General features: G+C 33.4%; 1 pseudogene; it reads left to right on the plus strand.

Moving 5' to 3' along the window:
- The first annotated feature begins 614 nt into the window (after window positions 1-614).
- On the plus strand, window positions 615-2,033 carry LOC107932664 (scopoletin 8-hydroxylase-like; annotated as a pseudogene).
- The last annotated feature ends 4,098 nt before the right edge of the window (window positions 2,034-6,131 follow it).

Genomic DNA, 6,131 nt, shown 5'->3' on the forward strand with positions numbered 1-6,131 from the left:
CTTAAAAAAGGAAACCCATTAAACAATTGCTATATATCTCTTCAATAATTGGTTCATGTGAAAACTTTTATAAATATAAATATGTAGTTTGAATTAATCCACAAAATCTTAGAGGTTTGAAGTACTCTAGAAATATAAAGAATGTCAGACTATATATATAAACAGAGTTTTGAATTAACGTTTTTTTATGTATAAAGGTTATATATATATATGAAAATGTTCTTTATTGTAGATTAGTCTTTGATATCTTGTTATATCATTCGTGACTTGAAATTTTAGAAATATTTTTTATAGTTTCAATTCAACCAATATATATTTATGAAACTCTTTTTATGAAGAAAGTGTTAAAAGGATGCAATTTTATAGCCTTTGGAGAGGTCTTGAGTTATAGAGGCTGCTGTCATCTTCAAATAGGCCAACTTCTCTTGAATTCATAAATTGCTAAATTTATTCAAAGCTAAAAATGGTCATACTTTCTCTTCCTGAAATGTTCAAACCATTTGTATCACAAATGTCAACAGAAAAAAAAAAAAGATTTTATAACTTATAATCTTCCATCCATGCACTATAAATAGACCTTGTTGCCTTCGGTTGATGCCATCACACAATTCCATTTCAATCAAATCCTCTGCACATACAAAAGAAATACCACAAAAGCATTACTCACATTTCACACCCAAATGGCTCCAAGTTTGGATGATGAGAGCTCTCTTTTTAACTTTGTCGTCCGAGATGGAAATGGCGTCAAAGGAATAGTGGACTCTGGCATATCAAAGGTGCCTCGGCCTTACATTCAACCACCTGCCGAGCAAATTAATAAGAAAAATGCAAGTAAATGTGAGATACCACCGATCGATTTGTCGAAGCTCGATGGCCCCGAGCATGACGAAGTGGCCAACCAAATTGTTAGAGCTGCTGAGACTCTTGGATTCTTCCAAGTTGTAAACCATGGAGTTCCCATACAACTACTCGACTCCCTTAAGCAGATCGCACATAACTTCTTCGGATTGCCTGCAGAAAGAAAGGCTGTTTATCGCAAAGAGGTGAGTCCATCCCCATTAGTGAAATATGGGACTAGTTTTGTGCCCGAGAAAGAGAAAGCATTGGAATGGAAAGACTATATTAGCATGGGTTACACCAATGAGAATGAAGCTCTTCAACAGTGGCCTATGGAGTGCAGGTAATGAAATATATATGCTCTATATTTTATTTTCCTTTTCCCTTGGAATTTTGAAACCTAATTAATGAGAGATTGATGTAAATATCAATATTCCCTTTGTAGGGATGTTGCTCTTCAATATTTGAAGACGTCGCATGAGATGGTGAAGAAATTGCTTGATGTTTTGATGGCAAATCTAGGAGTGGAACTAGATGACTCAAATATTGATGCATTCATCGGAAAGAAGATGGTTAACATGAATTTTTATCCAACATGTCCTAATCCTGAACTTACAGTCGGAGTAGGACGTCATTCCGATATGGGTACTCTTACAATCTTAATAACAAGATGGAATTGGCGGTTTGCATGTAAAAGTTCCGGAAATTATAGACATGGAAAAGAAAGAGGAGTGGGTAGAGATTCCTCCTATTCCTGGTGCCTTAGTCATCAACATCGGCGATATGTTACAGGTCCAAGTCAATATTTTATTTAACTTTTTTTTTCATATTTATGGAGAAATTTAATAAATGAAACTTTTAAAAAATGGTGCTCTCTAATCTAATACTTAACTAATGCTTTTCTTAATGTTTTTTATTCAGATATGGAGTAATGGAAGATATAAAAGTGCGGAGCATAGAGTACGAACCACAAGTACAAAATCTCGAGTGTCTATACCAATATTTACAAGTCCTCAAGCAACACAAAAGGTTGCACCATTACCTCAAGTGATAGAGAAAGATGGGATAGCTCATTATAGAGAATTTTTATTTTCAGATTACATGAATAGCTTTTTTGGAAATGCACATGATGGTAAAAAATCTCTTGACTTTGCAAAAATTAATTAATTTTCAGATTACATTAATACTATTTTATTCTTTCACAATTAATTTTAAAACAGTATGTTATACCTTCTTTAGTACAATGATTTATTGTAATCTTCATCATATTTTATTTATTTTTGAATAAGAAGATTTACAGTGACGAATAAACTTAATCTGTCAGTATATGAAGTTTTATATTGTCGTTAACAAAATTTGTCTGTATAATTTGTTATATATTGAAAAATAATAATCTGTTGATATAAATGTTCTTATACTAACGGAATTTGGTCGCCGATCAATATAAATATATGGCAGATTTTTTTATAGTGTATTTACACTTTGAACATTTTATTTATAGCCAAATTTATTTGTTCAATACCACCAATGAAATGTGACATGTGACATATAAATATAATATGTTATATTATATAAATGTATAAACACCTCTATATTAAGGGCAGGGAAAAAATTACTCAAACACCATTGAAGAAATTTAGCAGTCTATAAATTGGAGGAAGCTGGTACAATGTCCAATTCTAACAAAAAAAGAAGCAGCAAATTTGAACGAAAACCGATTATTATTGGAAGAGTAATGATATAATTCATTTACTCTTATGGAATTATAGATAGAAGCTTCTTTGACGGTAACAGCAGCCGCTGTTGTTGAAGAAGACCACTCAAAAGTTATAAAATTATCGAGTAAATATAATTATTTTTTGTGTGACGCACATATAAATTTAAAATAATATTATATCAATAATTTTATTAATAATTTATAAAAATTGAATTAAATTAAAATTGTATATGTAAAATTAAAAATATATATAATATTGCATAATAGATTAAAATTAATTTATAATTTTAAGATTTATTCATTTATATTTTAAAATTAAATATTCTATATATCAAATAAGAACCAAATATCAACATTTCTTAAATAAATAATATAACGTACTTTAAAAAAAATTTAAAATTTGGGGCCAAATATAAATAGACTCTTTTTTGGTAAACTCTTTTTTTTGGTAAACACTTTTATTTTGGTCATCAAAATGTTAAATGTCTAATGGCAGTTAACTGTACTCACCACTTCATGTTTACATTTCTTATTTTTGTTATTCAATTTTTAGGTCGCTTTTATTTTAGTCATCTAAAAATAGTTTTTTAAGTTGGGGTAAAAATACAAGAATTATTAAATTGTACTTGTTTATCCTATTGCTGAAAATTTTAATTTTTTTTAATATTAAAAATTTAAATTTGAAAACATCAAAACAAATTGAATACATTGTTGAAAACCTTTTATCCATCGATAATGTAAATTGATTTGTTACTATAATATTAAAATAAATTAATTTAATCTCCTTTTAAATTTTAAATTTTTATTTTATATTTTTCAAATTATATTTAATCAAAACAACTCAAATAAATTATATTTAATAATTGTTTACGAAACTTAAACATCTTTTTATTATATAATATCGAATCTTTCATGCTAAGCTAAAAGTAAACGAAAAGATACTTGCAATTAATTAAATTAATTGTAAACAATTTCCGTCTGCTACCCTAGCAAGGTTTTGTCTGCCGCCGCTGGCAAGAAGTTTTAGGTCTTTGGTGTTTTTTCGTTCGTTTGTTAGTGCTTGTTCTTTGAAGTCTGGCCTCTGCAAGGCGACGTAGGTGCATGCTTAGTGGCTTGGATCTGTTGAAAGGTAGAAAAATTGGGATTCTACACCTGCAAACATGGAGAACGCATTGGCTCAACTCTCAATAAATGAAGAAGAAGACGAAATTATTCAAATTCAACTAGATCTGAGTAGGGAAGAAGAGGGAGAGAGTTTCCTATTAGTGGGTTGTTTTTTGACAGCCAGTATCATACATTTTCCAGCAATGAAAAGTACTTTGGCTAACTTATGGCATCCGGTTAGGGGTGTTCAGATTCGAGATCTGGGGGAAAAAAGGTATTTGTTTCAATTTTTCCATTTTATGGATCTTGATAGGGTTCTCAAAGGTTCTCCTTAGACTTTTAATAATCACTTGCTGCTTCTTTATAAACTACGATTGGGGGAGGATCCATTACAAGTACCTTTAGTTTTGGCACTTTTTTGGGTTCAGATTCATGATGTTCCTGTTGTTTATATTCTGAAAATTGGGCGATCCAGATAGGAAATTTCATTAGTGTTTTTTTGGAATATGATGGATCCAATCTGGGGAAGGAGAATAGGAATTTCATGAGAATCAGAGTTCAAATTGATGTTAGACGCCCATTGAAAAGGAAAAAACAGATTCTATTTTGTGGGAGATGTTCATATGTCAATTTTAAATATGAGCGATTGTCATTATTTTGTTTCTATTGTGGTCGACTGGGTCATAGTGATTCCTTTTGCGAAGATAGGATGATGCTTGGTGTGGAAGCTACTAATATGGGCTGGGATTTAACCTTACGAGCTCAATCCAAAAAAGCTCGAGCTATGAATAGTATCTGGCTACGTGAGGTTGGTGAAGACAAAGTGGATGGTAGTAATGACAGTAATGGACTCATAGTGAATGGAATGTGGCGGGCTGAAAACAGAAAGAGTTGTAGAAGGAAGGTAGACCTAATTCTTAGTTTTAATATAGAGGGGGATTCATCAGCTTCTGGCGAATGATTGAAGAGGGCATGGCCAGGGCAGATGCATACTTTTATGGATCACGACATGGAAGATACAGCTTTAATAGGAGAGGAGGGCAAAAAGAGATCTAGAGTGGAAGAGGATGAGCCAACAGGAACAAATGAGGTGAGCAAGTTAATGCCAAAAAGTTAGAAAACTGGAGATCAAAATCAATTATTATCGGCGGCTACCAGGAGGCAAGCCGACCGATCGCAATGAAAATTCTAAGTTGGAATGTCCGTGGTTTGGGGAAATCACGGACAATTCGGAGGCTTCGGCATATGTTGAAGCTTTATAATCCCCAAGTAGTCTTCTTCATGGAGACTAAATTATGCAGGGTTCAGATGGAGAGAGTAAGGAGGAGTTGTGGTTTTGTATATGGTATCGAAGTAGATGCGGAAGGTACTAGAGGAGGTTTGTGTTTGGCGTGGAGGCATGATATATTCATAGCTCTCTAGAGTTTTTCTAAAAGGCATATTGACGTTCTAATGGAGGATAGTGAAGTTAACGTTAAATGGCAATTTACAGGGTTTTATGGCACTCCGTATGCATAGGACAGAGAAGAATCATGGGCCACTTTGAAAAATCTCTATCATGTAAATGACATTCCTTGGATTGTTGCTGGTGACTTTAATGAGATTATGTATGGGTTCGAAAAGAATAGAGGGCTTCCAAGGGATGAGAACAGGATGGAAGCATTTCGAAAAGCGTTAGAGGACTGCCAGTTGTATGATATGGGTTTTTCTAGGAGGTGGTTTACATGGGAGAGAGGAAATTTGCTAGAGACAAACATTCAAGAACGACTTGACAGAGGAGTAGCAAACACGACATGGATGTTTTTGTTTTCCGAAGCAAAAATTCAGCATCTGGTCCACTCATTTTCAGATCACTGTCCACTTTTAATAGTCACAAAAAAAGAAGTTGAAAGGCGAAAAGAAAACTGCTTTAAATTTAAGGCTTGGTGAATTTTGGAAGATTCATTCGAGGATGAAGTAAAACGGTTATGGGGAATGATTGAAGGAGATTTCCTACAAAAGATGGATATGTTAAGGAAGGGTTTACAAAAGTGGGCACGGCAGCTACTGAAAAATTGGAAAGGGAGGAAAAAGGACTTAATTGAAAGATTATCAGTATTAACAGAAGCTGAAAGGGATGATAGTAATCTGGCTGAGTTGATCGATACGAAGATTCAACTGAACTTCGAGATTGAAAAGGAGGAATATTTCTAGGAGCAAAGGGCTCGTTTGAACTGGCTGAAATTAGGTGATAGGAATACAAGGTTTTTCCATAGCTAGGCTACACAGAGACAGAGGCGTAATCGGATTGAAAAATTGCAAAACGAGAACGGAGGGGAAGCAGAGGATCTGGTGAGCATGGAAGGTATCGCTTGGACTTATTTCCAAAACTTGTTCACAGCAGGGGTTCCAACTAATATGGAATATTTATTATCGGGGATCAATAGATGCATATAGGAGGAAGATAATAGGATGCTGATAGCGTCATATACAG

This window comes from Gossypium hirsutum, chromosome A01 (genome assembly GCF_007990345.1).
Source record: "Gossypium hirsutum isolate 1008001.06 chromosome A01, Gossypium_hirsutum_v2.1, whole genome shotgun sequence".
Lineage (NCBI taxonomy): Eukaryota > Viridiplantae > Streptophyta > Magnoliopsida > Malvales > Malvaceae > Gossypium > Gossypium hirsutum.